Here is a 21477-nt window from a genome sequence, read left to right as displayed (position 1 = left end):
AACTTGATAATCCATGGAGCCTCTTAGTCCACTATACAAGATATGGAAAATTTACATAATCAACCCATATATTTAATTAGTTATCTTTTGATCACTTAATTAATTCTAAATTAATTCTTGATCAAACTAATCAAATAATATTATTAATATATTAGAACTTATAATATATTAATAACCTCCAAGTGTTATTTCATGGTGCCATGCAACCCAAATGGACCATGTCGGGTCGGGTCAAGTACTTCCCATAAATAGTTATGGACTTAGACACCTTATCCAACACTTTTGTCATGGAACGGAATGATGGTGAGCACTTAATAGTTGTTTCGACAATTCGATTTGTGCTTATAAGTGAAATCATACAGTATGACGAAATAATAAGAACAAAACTCATACCAGATAACAACATCACAAATAAAACACACACTTGTTTCATTACTGATAAACTTTATAGTACAATACATGAAAATTTGCCTTTAAAAAGGCATACAATACATAGAAAAAATATAATCCATCAGCATAACGGCTCTATGAGTAGTGTAGTCACTTAATTATAGAGTCGGTCCTACTTACAATAATGAAAGGGGGTTTAATCGATAGTGGTGGTGGGTGGAACAGATCCTACTTGCGGCGGGAAGCATCTGGTGGTGCTGCAGATGAGGTGTATGCACCCTGTAACCGGGCCAACTGACGCTCAGTGACCTGTAGACGAGCCTCTAATGCCGTCTGCCTCTCTTGGTAGTCTCTGACCACCTCTTGTGCCTGCCTCTCGGCTCGCTCCACAACGGCTCACATCTGGTCCATCTGATTGGCAGTGCCCTGGGCCTGATTGCCAATGTCCTGAGTCCTCCTCACTATAACTGTGAGTGCGCGATATGCAGTCCCACCGTCTCAAAGATCATAAAATCTCCTTTCCATACCAAATGGGGGACGTTGCCCCTGCTCCATCTCCAAATGTCATGAGACCACAGGGGCGTAGGGCCATTGGGGCCCATCCTATACACATGTACCCTAACTGGGTAGGGAGGGTTAATGACTTAGGACTCCGCAGTAGAGTCATCCTCGTCACTTCCGTCGAGCTCTTCCTCCTCAAAGTTTATCACTGGCTCAGCAGGTCCCTCATCGGGTTCCTCTTTTGGTTCCTCTTCAGGCTCTGGCTCAAGCCATCCCCCGTTCCCCTGGTTGGGGAAGTAGGGGTCTCTCGGTAGGTGGAATCCGGTCATAGTGTCCATATGAAAATATATAAATACCAGAAAACATGATAAAATGCTTTTATTGTATTTTAGTTATTTAGGTTTGGTTCTTTAAAACTTTTTGGATTTAGAATTGGTAAGTTTCTAGATTCATTGCCCACCACGATTACTCCCAAGCACATGTTGGTCGTATTTTGTTTAAATATAGTTGATCAGGCTATATTAATCCCCAATACGATTACATAACTGCCTGGGTTTGACCACAATGTTCAATTCCTCTAAAGACTTTTATTGTTTCCTGTGGTGACAATACTCTAATATGCACACATAGGTATGTATTATTTTTTTTTTGTTCTAAGTAATTTAGTCCCAATGTATTTGTAGTTTCATATCATGTATGATTAGATATGTCAGTTCACTATAAACATTGCTTTATTACCAATTTGTCACACCCCCAAACCAGACGGCGGAAACGTCCGGGGGCAGGTGACTTCATCTTCTAATATCATCACAGTGTATATAATTGAATCATAGATAACATCATCACCATACACAAAATATAACAACCATCATAGTTTTACATCAATGTTTTTGTTCACAAATTACATCACAAAATGTTAAATGTATGATGAAAGCAAAAACACAACAACATCCACTTTTCCTTGATGGCCAACCTGTTTAACGAGTTCCTGAGAATACAAGTTATTTTGAAAAATTTCAACATATATAATGTTGGTGAGTTCATAAGCATGTTTGTATGAAAAGTTTTGTATCATTTCGTAAACACCAAAAAATCCTATATTTTCCATAAAAGTAGTTGAGAGTTTTGTTGCAAATCTAGTATTAAAGCATGTGCGTTCCTATTTTGGTAGTGTATAAATAGAGAGTTCCAGAAAATCCTATATTTTCTGTTGTAAGTGTACCGTAGTGTATAGTATGTTATTTCCTAGAAAATCCGATATTTTCTGTTTGTAAAAGAGTAGTGGTCTTAAAACCCTAAGACCCGAGTAATGTTGTAAATGTATAGTTCGTACAATGTATCAAGAGTATAGTATGTGTATTATGTAAATTTATTATGTTTGTTAATCTCTATGTGAGTCATTATAACCATACTTGATATGACTGATATGCCTGTCATAACGTTCTTCAGTCGTCGGTTAAGGTAAGATATTTGTCACCCTAGACTGGCCCGTCTAGCTGTAGCGAACAGCTCAGGTGAGGGGGTCTCAACCCCGTATAGATCTATACATAAATTCTCGCTCTCCCTCTAAGAGACTCTGGTTATAACTACAGGACATATAGTGTACACTAGGTAGGTACGAATGAAGGAGTGTCTCACAAGAGCTTGAACTAAATCTACACGAATAGTGTATCACATTATTTAACGCTTTAAATAACGTTTCGAGTATGTATTACGACTACAAAGCTTCGGTGATAAAAATATATTTGTTTTTATCAAAAAGTCAAATATTTATTTGTCATTGACTCGATTAACATAGTGTGTGTCATAAATTCCTAATTAGGAATGAACTGCTAAACATGGCCCAATAAGCATGTAAATGGGTAAATAAGGCCCAATTAGAGTAAAAATATCGTAAATAGTCTGTTTATGATCAAAATCATCGTTTTAGCTCAATTAGTACCAAAATGACATAAAATGCCCCTTTTATTAAACATAACCATTTTGGCCCAATAAAACTGAAATTTACAATAAAGGCCCACTTTTTGTCAAAATGACATTTTAGGCCCATTCAAAACCGAAATTTGACGAAAATGGCCCATTTTCATTAAAAATGACATTTTAGACCCATTACGGCCGAAAGTTACAACAAATGCCCATTTTTGTTAAACATGACATTTTAAGCCCATTAAGGTCGAAAAACTACATTTTAGGCCCATGAAACCGTGAATGTCCAAATAAAGCCCATTTTTATGAAAAATTACACTTTAGGCCCAATAAAACCGTGAGTTGTCACATAAATCCCAATTTTATGAAAAATGACACTTTAGGCCCAATAAAACCGTGATTTGTCACATAAGGCCCATTTTTATGAAAAATGACATTTTTGACCGATAAAACCATGGATGTCATTAAAGGCCTATTTTGTTTATCTTTCTTGTCAAGTATGACCCTTTTGTATCATTTCTTTACTTTTCTAGTAACTGTTAACATGTTAATCTTTTCCAAACATCATAAAAAGTTACATTGAGTAACTTGTTTACTACATCTTTAAAACTTGGAATATATATTGAGTTTATGAGTGTTTAACATAGTTTCATAACATATTTACTCAACATATCATGAAAATACACACAAGCATGCATGAATACTAAGATTAAACAAAAAACCAAGCATGTATTCCCCCTTAAAGACGGAAAAACTTGAAAACAAGGGGTATGAAGCTCACCTTGATGTTAGTTCGGTTTTGAAGAGGAGAATGAAGGTGTTTTTGGCCTTAGCTAACTCCTTTGAGAAGAGTTTCGAAACTTGATGATTCTAGGAAGCTAGAACACGAAATAAAGTCATGTAAGGGAGTGTTCTTAGCATAAAATGGAAAGTAATAACTTGTGTATGATGACAACTTACCAAGACGGGTGATACTTGATGCAAAGCTCTTGAGGTCACACATTAGGCTCATGAAAATTTGCAAGACGAAGTGAGAGGATTCCTTGAAGTTTTGAGAGGAAATTAGGAGTGAAATGAAGTTTGAAATAATTTTGTGAGGGGGAGGATGGCCTTCGGCCGAATTTAGAGAAAGAAAAGGGAGAGAGGTTAAGTTTTGTTGTATGGGGGATAATGAGCTCCTAGACGCATGAGATTTACATTGATACATGAAGGTTAAACATGTGTTGTCATGCATAGATTAATCCTTCATCCATTTCTTTTTTTATAAAACCGAGAATTAGGAGAGAGGAGAAGGAAAAAAGAATATTGGGCTTGGATTTAAGTGTAGTTGAGATTGCATTGGCCTATTAGGGATTTTTCGATCCATGTGGGCCTACTTAAGGGTTTACGGCCCAATGGGGTTAAATAAATGGGTTTTCGGCCCATAGAAACAAATTGAGAGGTTTTTGGCCCAATAAGGCCCATGAAGGGTCTTATGTCCTAAAATAATACTCCCTCCGTCCCAATATTATTGTCCACAGACAAAAAAGACACATATTAAGGAAACATTAATTACCACTAACTTTATACAATAAAATGACAAGTTTGTCCTTACTTTGCATTTAATGTTCCATTAAATGCTTAGTTGGTTAAGTAATAATGAGGGGGTATTTTGGTAAAAATGTTATTTATTTTTAGAAATGGACTATTATTTTGGGACAAACCAAAAAGGAAAGGTGGACTATAATATTGGGACGGAGGGAGTATTGTTTAATGAATGTAGGTCCATCTAGGGCCCAAATGAGCATTCTTGGCCCAAAAGAACCAAGTTGAGGGGTTACTGACCCATTAGGCCCAATAAGAGAATACTAGTCCATTAAGAGGTTTCAACCGGGAAGTTAGGGTTACAAGCCCAAAGTTGAGTGAATGCAGCGTATTGAATTAGGTTTAGAGCTTTCACGAGGAAGTTTCGACTAGAATTGTCATTTTGAATGATCAACTTGTATAATATCAAAATTAGGGTTACAAGATACACCGGGAGTTATTTATACATGGATAGAATTTCCTAGCTCTAAAATGCTAATTATGACACTTTGATTAATCGGTCAAGGTTGTATCTAGCAATCGCATGTAACATCCAGACTCCCAGGTATATTATTTATATATTTATTTTTGAGATTTACCGAGCAACACGACGATTTGATGCCTTAACTCGTCGAGTAGAGTCGAATTGGCCACGTAGGTTTAATAACCAACTTGACGTGTCAGAGAGCCGACTCACCGAGTTGGCACTGTGTGAGGACACCCTAATTTTTTGGGGTTGAGTCCTATTTAAAGGGCCTTAAGCCCTTATATCCGCCTCCCTTATCACTGTAACAGCTCATAATTTCAAATATTGATATAATTATGATTTTGGGGGTGTTTTAAGAGGGGACTCGGCGAGTTGGAGTCTAGACTCGCCGAGTAGGATCGCAGACTTGGTCGCGGGATCGCGACTGGACTCGACGAGTCCAGATATGGACTCGGCGAGTCGACGCTGTTCAGCAGAAACCCTAACCGTTCAGGTTTGGGTCGTATATAACGCATTATATGCCGTTATTGTCCGTCTTTTAGTCTACTGAGAAGAACCCTAAGCGGCTGTGGGCATCTAGAGCAAGATTGAAGGCCATTGGTGATTTGAAGAAATTGTGGTGCAAGGAGGAGGGGAGTCTTGGCTAAAGGAACTGCAAGGGATTCGAGTTCTGAGGTTTGGGGACACAGAGGGTGCGTTATTTAGGTAATATTTCGGATCATTTCTGTTATATTGATGTGTGTATGGATCTAGGGTTTATGGAACCCATTTGGTGATTAGATGGATTATTGCCTTGTTACCCAAACGAATATAACCCTGTATTAGGACCTTTAGAGGTCCAGAAGGTCCCATGCTTGTGTATTTCGGGACAAAACTTATCTCAGGAAGCAGTTTGATCGTCTGCATGGCATGGACTCGTCGAGTCTGATGAACAGACTCGGCGAGTAGCTTGGAGATTGACTGGGACTCGTCGAGTTGTTCTTCAGACTCGGCGAGTTGAGTCGGGGTGGCCCCGCGATTCTTCCAGGAGGAACTCGTCGAGTAAAAAGGGGATACTCAACGTGTAGAAAGGGTGTCTTAAGGAATCGGTGAGTTAAGGGCGAGTGGACTCAGAGTCGTTGAACTCGGCGAGTCTTGGGGTGACTCGGCGAGTTAGGTCGCGGGTTAAGTGAAGTTCTGAGTATGGGGACTCGGCGAGTCATAGGGTTGACTCTGCGAGTAGGGTCAGTCAGGGGTTGACTTTGACCTTGTCTTCGACCAAGGATTTACCAGTGGTTCCAGGGGTATTTTGGTAATTGTTGTTTACCGTTTGAGTTCAGTGCATTGGTGGCTATCCAGAGGTGGAGATCGTATCAGTGATCGGAGCAGCTTGAGCTATCTGTTCAGTCGGCAGTTTCGAGGTGAGTTATCCTCACTATATCGCTAGGGTTTATGGCACCAAGGCCAACCCTTTTTACCGGATGGAAATCCGGGTAGTTGTCATTATATGTTACAGGCCGGAAGGCATTACTATGTGGACCGGAAGGTCATGGCCTGGAAAGGCGTATGTATGCATTTAGTATGTTGACTGATTCATAGGGTAATGTTATGATAGTGACCGGCTAGACCGGTATCTTGTTTAGAGTAATGCTTTGATATGTGATCTGTTGATCGATTGTTGTCTATGAACTGCTATATGATTATTTGTTATGTTATGCTTATGGGCCGGAAGGCGATATGTTATGGGCCGGAAGGCAATATGTTGTGTGATGGACCGGAAGGTCAGGGCCTGGAAAGGCGTATATGTGGTTGGTATTCTGGGGGTATCTCACTAAGCTTTCGGGCTTACAGTTGTGGTTTTATGTTTCAGGTTCTCAAGAGTCTGTGGCAAGGCAAAGGCGTGATCGTACCGTTCCTCGCGTTGGTGTTTTATGATATGAACCTGGGGAAAATACTCTGTTAAATAATGTATTGAAAACCTTTTTGTAACAATGTTAATAACAAGGGGTGATTTTGAAAAGTTTTAATTGTTTCGAAATTTTGGATGTTACAAGTTGGTATCAGAGCCTTGGTTTGAGTGAATTGGGGAAACATTCGTGTGACTCCAGTCTCAAATCGAGGAGGATTTTAAAATGAGAAATTAAAATGGTTTTCAAATTTGGTAAAAGGAGGACGTAGAGGTACGATCAGCCGGAGCCAGTAAGTAATCCCAAGATACCATGCATGATATTGTTTATTTGAGCTTGATAGAACAGCATGCTAGAGTTAGGCTAGGGATCTTCAGGAATTCATGATAAGGTTGCCTGATATGTGATGCCTGTAGCCTAGGGTCCCTTATGGGATGTTCTCAGTGTTCCTCTAGTGGTGAGGGTTGATAGTTGTTATGCATGTTCCCTAGGGTATTGTGGTAGTACTTCATAGAAATATGGGTAGGTGTGGAAGGTAGTATGGGCCCGTACTACTGAAAGCACAGGACCCATACGCGTATCAGGGAAACCATGGTCTCTAGGGTAGGGTTGCGAGAGTTGTATCCCAGGATTTTGGGAAGTGTCTGAGGTTGGTAGGGTGTCTTCATTATGGAGATCTCGAGGCATGATGATAGTGGATCCGGATCAGGATCGGGAGCTGGAGAGCGAGTTCCGGGTGGATCAGTGCCGTCGAAGGTTATCGATCGGACGAGCACGAGCGAGCGGGATGCGAGGATTCGCGAGATCCTGCGTGATGAGGTTACTGCATTGTTACGGGTTGAGTCGCTAGAATTGTTTGGGTCGATTAGGACCGCCATGGTTGAGTAGTTTGATGAGCGATATGCGGCTCTTGCAGAGACGGCTGCCGCGGCAGTTACAGCGGCTGTAGCAACGGCGAAGAGAGGAGCTAGTCGAGGTTTTCAGTATTGGGACTTCTATTATACGAAGCCTCCCACATTCGATGGAGTTCAGGACCCGATTGCTGCTATGAGATGGTTATCAGACGTGGAGGGGTGTTTCTCCATGAGTCTATGCCCTGCTGATCGGAGGGCGAGGTGTGCTTTGGACCTATTGGTGGAGATTGACCATGGGGTCATATTCCGACGCGCAGAGGGCTGCGGTTTCAGGGGATCAGTTAGAGAGATGTTCAGTACTCGCTATGTTCCGTGAGATGAGAGGGAGAGATTTGCTCGGGAGTTCCTTGAGCTGAAGCAGGATTCGGAGTTGGTGACTGAGATCACCAGGATGTTTATTGAGAGGGCGATGTTTTGCCCTGAGTTCGCTTCGGAGCAGGCTCAGATGTCCCGATATCTGAGTATGCTCAAGAGGGATATCAGACAGTTCGTGTCTGCGCAGAGGTGTGAGACCTTGTTGGAGTTGCAGGAGGCCGCCATGTGGCGTGAGTTAGAGGTTGAAGTTGCAGTTGCGTGAGCTGAGGCAGGCCCCGATGCAGTCGCAGTCGGCGCCGAAACGGTCCAGGACCGTAGATGTTAGAATGGGGGATCGGAGCGGCCACACTTGTGGGAAGTGTGGGAGGGGTTACACCAGAGTTGCCGGTCCGGTGGTGCATGCCACAAGTGCGGAAAAGAGGGGCCCTATGTGCGGGACTGTCGGCAGTCAGTGCCGATTCGGAATTCAAGGATTTGTTATCATTGACAGCAGGGTGGACATTTGAGGGTCAACTGTCCACAGCTTCCTGCAGGACCGGTGCAGGCTCTAGCACCGGCCACCTTGAGGAGTTCAGGAGGAGGACAGGATAGAGCGGAGCCCCAAGGGCTCAGGGTCGTGCTTATCGGCTTGCGGCAGAGGGAGACGGAGCAGTGCTGGAGGCAGCTGCGGGTATGAGGCTTTCTTGATGTCTTGATTGCCTTGCGTTGATTGTGGTGTATGGTTCGTGCTGGTATCTTGTGTGGATTTCGATGCGGTATTTGTTGTTTCGCGGGTTGGGCATGGTTATGGATTGGTTCTTCAGGTTTTCGCTTGGCATTCGTTGTTCCCTGATGGGTTGGTATGGGTATAGTTTGGTGTTTCGGTGCCGGTAGCCTTGTGCGGTTTTCGATGTGGTATTCATCCTTTGGCAGGTTGTGGGTTTGGTTACGGGCTATTGTTGGGAACTCCGTTGGTTATCGTTTGTAAGGGTTGTTAGTGGAGATGCGGCACTAGGTTGAATGTCGGATAGCATCTGCAGTCGTAGAGTGGATAATTAAAAGACCAGATTCTTTTGAGCGGATTGATCAGGGAGGAGATGTGCTTTGCTGAGGGTTGCTTATGCTTGTGGGAAGCAGTCAGTGGCTAAATGTTCTCTTGTGCAGGATTGTTCTGAAAGGTCGTTAATGACGATCGGTGGCAGTTGGTCAGTGCTTTGGTGGGGGAGAATTGGAGAATTCTCCGGGAGATCGATGAGTATGTGAGGGTGCTTAGCTGTTGGGATTCAGCAGTGTTTGTCAGCTCAGAGTATAGGCCGACGAGAGCGAGTGTCGGGTATGCGGGGCGGGATACAGACCTAGGGCATTTGATTGTGGAGGCCTGAGAGAAGGCCGGGATCAAGCTTGAGTAAGTAGCCGGGGTTATGCGATCAGAGTATTTGTATGATTGAGGTACGTGATGGGTTGTACTGCATTAATCCCACGGGATTTATGTTGTGCATGCTTCTAGAGTTGGAACCGGAAGGTTCCCAGAGTTAGAACCTGAGGGTTCGCAGAGTTCGGGTGTACGGACCCACAGAGATATAGCCTCGAGTGGCTAGTATGTGTTATGAGAGTCGGTCCAGTCATGCTGGAGACTCTGTTGGTATTGCTGGATCAGTTTGAGATTGCGGATCATGTATGTTGCAGTATGATTGCATTGGAAGGTCTGGCCCCGGGTTAGTGATCTTGTTTAGCTGAGGCAGTGATTTTGATGAGCAGAGAGAGAGCATGGGATTGAGAGCCCCTGCAATGAGAATCAGGGTATGTGATTAGCGGTTACGCAAAAAGGGTGGTGTCGCTTGGGGCAAGCACCGTAGCACCGGTTGGAGTGGCATTATGGCCAAGAGGGTCCCTTGGAAGGAAGAGAGAAAGGTGTGTAGCTCCGAAGGAGAGTGCAAGTTCACGAGAATGAAAGCTGCAAAGCAGAATTATGGTTAGAGCATTTCGAGTATGCCTTCGAGCATCGTGTTCGCGGCAGCGAAGTAGGAACCCATCCGGTTTGGGATGTCTGTTGAGGCTCAGAAGGGATGCAGGGAGAGAGAGAATCTTAAAGTCTCAGTGTGATTCTGATCAGAGTGTAGGGTGGATGTAGAGGTTCATCTTGGGGGATGTTCGAGGATATCATCAGTGTATCGGGTCTTCCAACCTGCGGGCGTTGGGGCTCGATCAGCAGGTGTATGTGATTGCAAGAGGGGAACTTGTGAGAGTTGCTCTGAGAGTGAGAATGGATCTCTCAGTCAGTCCGGAATGGACAAAGTGGGCTTTGGATCGGGGATCTGGTGGTTCATGGTTTCCTAACCCTTATGGGTCAGGTGATTGTTGAGGTTTAGAGCAGAGTCGCATCTTGGGTAATTCTCGGTTACAGAGAGCGATGGACAGTACAGAGATCGGGCTTCAGTCGACAGAGCTGATTCAGCAGATGAGACAGAGGTTATTGACCGCCTAGAGCCGACGGGAAAGTTATGCAGACAGACGCCGGTCCGAGTTTGAGTTTCAGGTCGGTGACTTCGTACTCCTGAAGGCCTCTCCTTGGAGAGGAGTGATTCGATTCAAGAAGAGGGGCAAGTTGGGGCCCCGGTATATTGGGCCTTTTCATGTGATTGCGGGGGTAGGCCTGAGGGTCTACCGGTTGGAGTTGCCCACAGATTTAAGACAAATCCACAATATTTTCCATGTGTCGCAATTGAGGAAGTATATAGCCGATGAGTCGGCAGTGGTTCCATTAGGAGACATTCAGGTGGATGCAAGCCTGAATTACACCGAGAAGCCAGTGGTCATCAGAGAACGGAAGGTCGAGGTTCTGAGGAATAAGGAGATACCTCTGGTGTTAGTTCAGTGGCAGCACCGGAGGGGATCGGAAATGAACTGTGATCTGGAACGTGATATGTGGGAGCAGCATCCGGGGCTATTTTTCAGAGTGAGACTTCGAGGGCGAAGTTTAGTTCTAGTGGGGGAGAGTTGTAACAGCCCGGAATTTCAAATATTGATATAATTATGATTTTGGGGGTGTTTTAAGAGGGGACTCGGCGAGTTGGAGTCTAGACTCGCCGAGTTGGATCGCAGACTTGGTCGCGGGATCGCGACTGGACTCGACGAGTCCAGATATGGACTCAGCGAGTCGACGCTGTTCAACGGAAACCCTAACCGTTCAGGTTTGGGTCGTATATAACGCATTATATGTCGTCATTGTCCGTCTTTTAGTCTACTGAGAAGAACCCTAAGCGGCTGTGGGCATCTAGAGCAAGATTGAAGGCCATTGGTGATTTGAAGAAATTGTGGTGCAAGGAGGAGGGGAGTCTTGGCTAAAGGAACTGCAAGGGATTCGAGTTCTGAGGTTTGGGGACACAGAGGGTGCGTTATTTAGGTAATATTTCGGATCATTTCTGTTATATTGATGTGTGTATGGATCTAGGGTTTATGGAACCCATTTGGTGATTAGATGGATTATTGCCTTGTTACCCAAACGAATATAACCCTGTATTAGGACCTTTAGAGGTCCAGAAGGTCCCATGCTTGTGTATTTCGGGACAAAACTTATCTCAGGAAGCAGTTTGATCGTCTGCATGGCATGGAATCGTCGAGTCTGATGAACAGACTCGGCGAGTAGCTTGGAGATTGACTGGGACTCGTCAAGTTGTTCTTCAGACTCGGCGAGTTCAGTCGGGGTGGCCCCGCGATTCTTCCAGGAGGAACTCGTCGAGTAAAAAGGGGATACTCGACGTGTAGAAAGGGTGTCTTAAGGAATCGGTGAGTTAAGGGCGAGTGGACTCAGAGTCGTTGAACTCGGCGAGTCTTGGGGTGACTCGGCGAGTTAGGTCGCGGGTTAAGTGAAGTTCTGAGTATGGGGACTCGGCGAGTCATAGGGTTGACTCTGCGAGTAGGGTCAGTCAGGGGTTGACTTTGACCTTGTCTTCGACCAAGGATTTACCAGTGGTTCCAGGGGTATTTTGGTAATTGTTGTTTACCGTTTGAGTTCAGTGCATTGGTGGCTATCCATAGGTGGAGATCGTATCAGTGATCGGAGCAGCTTGAGCTATCTGTTCAGTCGGCAGTTTCGAGGTGAGTTATCCTCACTATATCGCTAGGTTTTATGGCACCAAGGCCAACCCTTTTTACCGGATGGAAATCCGGGTAGTTGTCATTATATGTTACAGGCCGGAAGGCATTACTATGTGGACCGGAAGGTCATGGCCTGGAAAGGTGTATGTATGCATTTAGTATGTTGACTGATTCATAGGGTAATGTTATGATAGTGACCGGCTAGACCGGTATCTTGTTTAGAGTAATGCTTTGATATGTGATCTGTTGATCGATTGTTGTCTATGAACTGCTATATGATTATTTGTTATGTTATGCTTATGGGCCGGAAGGCAATATGTTGTGTGATGGACCGGAAGGTCAGGGCCTGGAAAGGCGTATATGTGGTTGGTATTCTGGGGGTATCTCACTAAGCTTTCGGGCTTACAGTTGTGGTTTTATGTTTCAGGTTCTCAAGAGTCTGTGGCAAGGCAAAGGCGTGATCGTACCGTTCCTCGCGTTGGTGTTTTATGATATGAACCTGGGGAAAATACTCTGTTAAATAATGTATTGAAAACCATTTTGTAATAATGTTAATAAAAAGGGGTGATTTTGAAAAGTTTTAATTGTTTCGAAATTTTGGATGTTACAATCACCCTTGAGCACTGTGAAGAACCCTAATAGAGTTTTAGTTTGTTGTGTAAGAAGGAGAGGCTATCTTGAGCATTTTGGTGCACTTTGAGAGGAGAAGAGGAAAACATCAAGGCTTGGAGCAAGGAGGTACGTTTGGATCTAGAGGTTCTCAGTGGATAGCTTCTATTTAAAGGGAAAACGATGCTATCTTGATCATTTTCCTTGTGAGATCTTAGTTTGGGGAGTTCTAGGGATTTTTCCCCATCATTCTTGTGTTATTGATTCCCTTGAGCATATCTTGAGGTTGAAACCTCAGATCTGGATTGTAGGAGATCTTGTGAGCCTAAAGACCCAAGCTTTATGGAGCTAGAGGCAAGCCTATGAGCACCAAACCCTTATTAGATCTTGTATTTGCAGTATGGAGCAAATATGTCATGCATGAACGTAATGATCAAAGCTTTACATGAAATTCGAGTCATGGGAGGCTAGATCTAGAGTTTGGGGTGGTAGATCTGCCTTAAAACATCTGAATGAGAATACAGACTGAATGGAATCGCCGAGTCAATGAGCTGAACCGACGAGTCGGCTAGGGTTTTCACCGATGAGTCTGGACATGGGTAACTCGACAAGTTGATGAGACAACTCGACGAGTTAAGTTGGATTTTCGTGATATTTCAGAGGAAACGGGGGGACTCGACGAGTCACATAGATGCACTTGGCGAGTCGGGTCAACATGGACTGTTGACTCGAATGTTGACTTCTGTTGACTTTAGGGTTTGGTCAAGACGGGGATTATGGGGATCATGGAGGGGTAAAATGGTCTTTTACCCATTCCAAGAGTTAGAGAGAGAAACAGAGAGAATAAACTTTGGTTGATTTAGAGTCGTGAATAGAGTATTAATTAGAGATAATTATCCTATGCGGTAGGCGGAGGCTAGTTCGAGATTCGTGTACGAGGTTATTTGCTCGCTTACTTACGAGGTGAGTCTTCTCAGTATACTTACCTTGAGTGGTAATGTATGTGTGAGCGAAGGGTATTATGTGCTTATATTGACTATTGTGATATCCTGCATTATGTCTTTGTGATTTATGTTGTGTATTATTCTGAGCTTACCGAGTTAGGACTAGAGGGTTCACTCGAGTTGTAGGACCGGAGGGTTCCACTGAGACACTTTGACCGTAGGATCTTATTCGAGTATAGCCATGAGAGGCTAATGAGATGTGTGTGGTATTTTGGGAAACTCACTAAGCTTCGTGCTTACCGTGTTACGTGTTATGTGTTTCAAGTACTTCTCAAGATCATGGGAAGGTGCTGACTTGATTGTACACACGAGTTGGAGATATGTTTGAAGGATCCTAGAATGTGTTTTAAACAATTTATGAATATGTGTTTTTGATAATTTGAGCTTTTGGGGATTTTTGTGACTTTGTTAATGAGATAAATGTGTTTTGAAATGAAAATTTTTTGTTTGAAAATTTATGGTGTTACATCGCAGGTGGGGATGTCAACCCATTATAGATCTATACATATGTATCTCGCTCCGAAGATTAGTGGTTATAATAGTGTGGGTATGCTAAGTGTTTAGACACAACTAATGAATATAGTCTCACTAAAAGCCCTTAACAAAAGTAAACGAATAACTCTTAGCCCTAACTTAATTGTGGATAAGTTACTAGGCTTAATGAATTGTATAGAATTTATAAAAGCCAAGTATAACTTGTATGTATGTATAGTGTAAGGTATTCGCTTATATAAAAACGTATGTCTCAAGTATGTACATATATAGACTTTATGTATTTAAACATATAAATATACATGCATAAAAGTAATTTGAATCCTTGAAATACTACAAGTTTTATGACGTACAATGTCATATATGTTTGTATCATGTAGCATTTTGTGTGGACTAGTTATTTCACGATAAAATGATTATAATATGTATACAAAAAGTTTATACTAGTTTATTTTTAACAATATGTTATATTGTTAAATAACATTTTTATAAACTAGACTTATTGTATTTTTGCATAAAAGTATAATTTGTTTGTATAAACAAAGTATATAGGCACATATATCCCTCCTGGTCCGGAACTAATTAGAAATATTAAAAAAGGGTCGTACGCACTCACCCTTAAGGGTGAGTTCGGGTTGATTGGAAATCGGTTTATTTTGAGAAATTCTTCGTGAGAGACTGCAAAGCCATGATTCTTGAACTTCAAAATACTTTCAGGACCGTTTTGTAACGAATCTAAACTATTTGGGGCGGTTTTTTTTTTTGGTAATTTAACTAACCAAAATAGTACTGTTTTGGTTAAAACGAATCAAGGGTGGGACTGAAATGATTTAAATGGAATTTTAAGTTTGGGAATTGGAGTGATTTTGATAAGAAATATCCAGGGAGGGCTATTTTGTTTTAAATAATCCTAAATTTTGGAAACGGGTTTATTTGAAATGAATGTTTAGTAGGGGAGTTATTTGGTCATTTTCTCAAAGTCAAATGATTTTAGGGCTTTTATGATTGCGTCTTCATCATTTGCTGATCGAGCAAAGGAAAGGAAATGTGATAGAACGCGTTGGCTGGCAAGAAGGAAACACGAAGATAGTTGCGAGGTCCGATGGATGCCGATCAATTGCAAGCGGAGGGACCACCTCCGGTGGTCGATGAGACCGAAGAAAGAAGGGAAGAGCACCAAGGCTGCTCTCTTCCTACTCTAATAGCGAGGTATGATAGGGGGGAGGGAGAACTGGTCCGCCTAGAGCGATGCGAGCAGCAACAATGCAGACTAGGTTTTCAGAGGTGTTTGCTTGACCAGAGGAGGTGTGGGATGCGAGGTTCAATCAGTGAGAAGGAGGGGTTCCGATGGGAGGAAGAAGAACATCAAGAGCAACTCAAGCGGGAGTGTTTGGCTGTGGTCTTCGATAGAAGGAAGAAGAAGAGGGTGCGATGGGGCTGCCATTTGTCTATGGTGGAAACAAGTGAGTGGATGGGAACGCTCCGGCAGCCTCCTTTGTTGCTTCTCGTTTTCCTTTTTTTCGTTTTGAAAGAACCCGATGAAGGTAAAGGGTGTTTGAGTTTGATGTTTAACAGGGGAAGAGGCAACAATGAGAGGTTGCTGCCTCGTGGTTTCGCCGGAAACTGCTCCATCTCCGGTGGAGCTTCTTGACAACAATCAAAGAAGAAGACGAAGGGAGGAGTTGAAGAGGCAGTTGCTTCTTGTTCACTGGGGAAGGAAAATAGATCAGAACAATGATCTCAGGGGTGTTTGGTTGCTTGAAATTGAGTGGAACGAAGGAGAAGAAGAAAAAAGACGGGATGCTGGTCTCTTGGTGTTTCATTGATAGCTTCAGTTGAGAAAAGAGTTTCTAACATGTTTACCTTGTGTGCGGTTTTGTATAAAAGTGGTTACTTTGTGTGTGGTTTTGTATAAAAATGATCTTCTATCACATCTAGCTGATTTTAAATCAAGATGTGTGAGATATGGGTTTTAAAAATTGTAAGACATATACTTAAGCAAGCATAAGTATTTTTATAATTTTGTGAAGATTTTGGTGGTACTCCTATGATCTCTTATGTACTAGATAAAATTTATGAAGATTTGTTTAGATTTTTTGAAAATTTACCTAGATAAACAAGTATATTTAAGGTACTTTTAATTTAATATTTAGTGAGGAAATTGTCACATGTTTTCTCAATTTTTATATTAATAGATCTTGATATATAAAAAAAATTATTATAAATGTCTGTTTATTGTTCCAATCGTGGTGATTATAGAAACGCAAACGGAATTGAAATCCGATATAATGATCTCCGTGAAATCACGTTTAAGGTTTTGCGATTAACTGTTTCAAAACGTCCGATTCTTCGACTTTTATAAATATTTTTACTAAAAATATTTCAAGTATGAAATTTAATATTAGACTATAGCCTAAGTCAAAAAACATTCTCGAAATTTCCATCTAAGGTGTGCAAGTCCCTCAACGGACAGAAACAATTTTAACCATTTTAAGAAAATCAGTATTATATTGGTTTATATTCTTAAAATGGTCGTATCTTTTGCATACGAACTCCGTTCTGGACGTTCTTTATATTTTCGAAAATATGGAAACATGTACTACAAGACTAGAGTGTTTGTTTTGCTCACAATTGCTTAATACAATATTTCAATTTTTCAGACATATTAACTATGGTTGCAGTTTGGGCTATTTGATTCGTTTGTCAGTTTATATATTTGGAAGTAAGATACCATCTGGTATCTTGTATTTGTTAAAATAGACTCATTTAACTTACAAAAGATGCACTAAAACTTAATGAGTCAAATTACAAAGAGATTTACTGCGAATTGACCGTCCATAGTCTTTGACCTAAATTTCGGGATGTCACATATTATGTATGAAGTCGTATTAAGAAACCTGAAGTTTTTTTCTTTTGAAGGGAAACCCTAGCCAGTAAACCCCATCATGAAGATTCTTCACCCTTATTCTCATTAAAAATGGAAGCAACTTTTCTTAAAGCTATATTTTTGGTATTTCCCTTTCAAACCGCATTCCTTGTCTAACACCCACAAATTCAGGCTAGTCAATTACGATACAATAAGCATTAAAAATTTACTTTTTGATAGAAGATTATTTAGGATAAATAATCTTAACCAAAGCTACATTAAATGTGACAAGAATTTCGTACATATAAAGAACATTGAAATCCAACTTCGTATGAAGAAGTTATGCTTCTTCGAAATTTCACGATTAAACTGACACGAATCTGCGTATCGTAAAAAGTAAATTTTGGATAAATTACTTTTTAGTTTAAGAGATCTAAATGAAAGTCATAGTAATCGTTAAACTGAGAGCATGTATACAAAGAACGTCCAAATCTGACTTCCTATAAGGAAGTTATAATTTTTCGAAGTTTCAACGCAATAGTACGAGTACATAAATCAAAATTCTAACTTGTTGATTGTTAGCGGAAACAATCTAAATGATAATTAAAGATCTCGTGAATATGAACCTATCGATAAAAAGACATTCGAGAATGGAGTTCGTATGAAGAAGTTATGAATTTCACACGGACTTTAACACTCTAAAGCAGTCAAAATATGAATTTTTATTAGAGCAAAAATTAGATGTTGACACCTTAATGAAAGTTGTATATCTCATCGAGAAGATTCTGAGGATACTAAAAACGTCGAAATGGAGCTCCTATGTGAAAGTTATAGTTGTCCGAAGATCTATAAAAATTGCATCGTGTTGATGACGTGACATCACCGGAGTGCGCCACGTGGCCATGCCAGGTAGCCAACTCTTGCACGAGACCAAGCGACGTGGCACAACGAGGGTGTGCGTGGCATAGTTGGAGGCAGCATCGACAAGGCGAGGTGGACAAAGGCAGAAACAACACATGGACTAGCCAAGGGAGGACACATCACCACGTGCGTGGCGTGCACAAGTATGGGCATGGCACACCTCAGCCAATTCCATATATAAACCCTTGGAATACTGTTCATTCCTCCACAAAATTCCACCAGAATCTCTCTAGAGAACTTCCACTTCTTGAGTTTGATTTTTTAAGGTTCCTTAGGGTATTTAGCAAGGCTTTGAAGGGTCTAGGAGTCCGGAAAATGGAAGCTTTCAGTTTCGGAGTTTTGTATGCGTGTTTTCTTGGTTTTTTCCAAAACCTTTGTAAGTTAAACTAAACACTTTTTCTTTTAGTGTAACTTATATTTATAGTCATAAGTCATTATTATGAACCTATAAATAATATTTATCAGTGATTCCAAGTCATAATACTGGTTGATCTACGTATGGAAGAGGTATCTCGAATGGTCATGTTGGCTTGGTTGTTGGATTTCAGAAAAACTATTATGTCGAAACGATCATGCTTCCCAACTGTCTTGTCTTCCCGATCCTTACTTGATAAATCTTGATTTGGAGATTGTGATTAGTGAAGAATCTAAACTATCATTAGTTGCCAGGGATATAAATCTAAGACTTAGTAATATTCATACCTAGTTCACGTCAGAGGAAAAGATAAAAATACTAAGGCAAAGTTCTGCCCAAATTTAGAGGCATCCACTTTTATCAAGTGAGTGCATAGTTACTTTCAGCTTACACATAGATATCAAGTATTTAATTTGCTTAGATGCCATATGTGTTTATCTGCGTTCCTGATAATTATGCTAAATAAGATAATGATTTTACTTGCAGTAAATTATATATGTACTAGGTTAAAACATGTGTACTACACGGTTGAGTTATTTAAAAAATATTTATTATTTTTTTCCAATGAATAAATAACAGGGAATAAACCATATTTCTCATACTGAAACATGAAATAAACCATACAATTTTTGTTCATATAACTATTTAATCTAAAACCATACTCTATAAGAAAGATAAAAAAATGCAACAAAAGCTTACCAAATTCTAATACTTCATTTGGGAATATGTCATATACAATAATCCTACAAACCTATAACTAAAAAATAAGTTTACAATACAACATGAAATCATCTCTCAAATGCCAAGCTTTTCATCACCACTAATTTCTTGCTGCAATTTTTTTGGATTGAACCTTTCACCTTCAAACCTTTGCTTGAATTTTTGACAAACTCAATCACATTGTTGTTGAGTACTCAAGTTCACAAAAGAGCAAAGAGCAATTGTTGAATCACTTTAAAAGATGATAGATACTACAACTAAGGAATTAATTTTTTAAAAGAAACAAAATGTATGAATTTCAAAGAGCATAAAAATTTAATTTTCAAAAAGTAGGTGATAAAAGAAAAATAATCCAACTTGTGTTTATATATCAGTTATGTAAGTTGGTAAAACATGGAGATTAAGTTTACAATTTAGAATATTACCTGCTTTTAACATCCTCTAAATTAGATAACATGCAAATCTAAAAAAATTACATGTGATGAGATAACTGGCATTTTGTTTGTCACATGAAGTTTTCTCAATTTGTACACCAATATTGATGGCACTCTGACTGGAGATAAGCTTTTCTCATACCCAGTATACATTGTCCAAAAAGAGTGGGTTTTCTACTAATTGCACCTGCAATTGTCCAAAATCATAGGTGTATATTTAACTATAACTAAGGATTAAAACACCAAAATGATGTATCTAATAATTAAAGCATTAAAATGAATGTAATGATTACAACTAAATTAAACGGATGTTAGAGCTTTTGAATCAAGGTCAAATGGTCATAAAATTAATTAGATGGTGTCTGAATGAGTCCCTTGTAATTGTGCTCTCTATAAAAACTTAAACCTTTAAACAGAAAAATCAAGTAATAAAGGGGTGCCTCTTCAGGTCTGCAATGGAATTCTTATGCAAAAGCAATACATGGTAAATAACATTAGCAATTTATTACTGAAGTAACAACCATCTTAGCCATTTATTAGTTATATTGACAAAAGAATTGCTAAGAACATGATATAAGTAAATAACATTAACAACTTCTTATTAGAGTAATAACCTACTGATTCCATATAAAAGAGAGAGAAAAGAGTGGGTTTTCTACTAATTGCACCTGCAATTGTCCAAAATCATTGTTGTATATTTAACTATAACTAAGGATTAGAACATCAAAATGATGTATCTAATAATTAAAACATTAAAATGAATGTAATGATTACAACTAAATTAAACCGATGTTAGAGCTTCTGAATCAAGGTCAAATGGTCATAAATTTGATCAGATGGTGTGTGAATGAGTCCCTTGTAGATGTGCTCTCTATAAAAACTTAAACCTTTAAACAGAAAAATCAAGTAACAAAGGGGCACCTCTTCAGGTCTGCAATGGAATTCTTATGCAAAAGCAATACGGGGTAAATAACATTATCAATTTATTACTGAAGTAACAACTTTCTTAGCCATTTATCAGTTATATTGACAAAAGAATTACTAAGAACATGATATAATTAAATAAAATTAACAACTTCTTGTTAGAGTAATAACCTACTGAGTCCATATAAAAGAGAGAGAAAATTGGAGGTTTATCTTTCTCAATCATATGTGAATTTTTTTTCTTTGTTTGCTTCTTCATTGAAGGATTTTAATCCACAGTCAGTTGGTTAAATCACCATGAAGATAAGAAAAGTATTGCCAAAATAATTGGATTCCATATATACGACATTTCTCAAATCAGGAATACTTGTAACATCCATAAAAATTTCATAAAATTTAAACTTTTCAAGACAACCCTTTTTCTATAGAAGTGTTTACAAAAACCATTGTCCCCAAAACATTATTTAAAAATCAAAATCTCATATTTTTCTAAACATTCACATTATCATAGTTTCCTAGAAATTATAAGTCTAAAACATGAGGATGTGTACGGTTACGCCTTCACATTGCCACAATCTACTAAAGTACTTGAAACCATAAACCAACAATTGTATGCATGAAGCTTAGTGAGTTCCCCTAAAATACCAACACCCAAACATTTAACATATACAAATAACAGCATGCAATGGGTCCATAGCTAAAAGGCTAGATTACCCCTGAGCCCACAGTATGAGTCTGGCTTGCCTATCGGGCCCACAACTCACATCTGGCTTTCTCCTAATCCCACATCATAAGTCTGCCTTATCCTCGAGGACCATAACTTATGTCTAGCTTGCTCCCTGTACCGATCAATCATCGAACTAAATTATCAATGTTTAGCCCTCCATACGAGTCTGGCATACCAACTGGGTCCTTAGCTTGTATCTAGAATGCTATTGAGCCCTCAATATGATTCTGTTATGCCCAACCCGGCCCTCAGCTCATATCTAGATTGCTCCAATACCCTCAAGCCCTTAGTACAAGTCTAACATAC

The sequence above is a fragment of the Lactuca serriola genome, chromosome 6 (assembly GCF_051521515.1).
Source record: "Lactuca serriola cultivar US96UC23 chromosome 6, Lser_US96UC23_V15, whole genome shotgun sequence".
NCBI lineage: Eukaryota > Viridiplantae > Streptophyta > Magnoliopsida > Asterales > Asteraceae > Lactuca > Lactuca serriola.
This window is presented reverse-complemented; position numbering follows the sequence as displayed.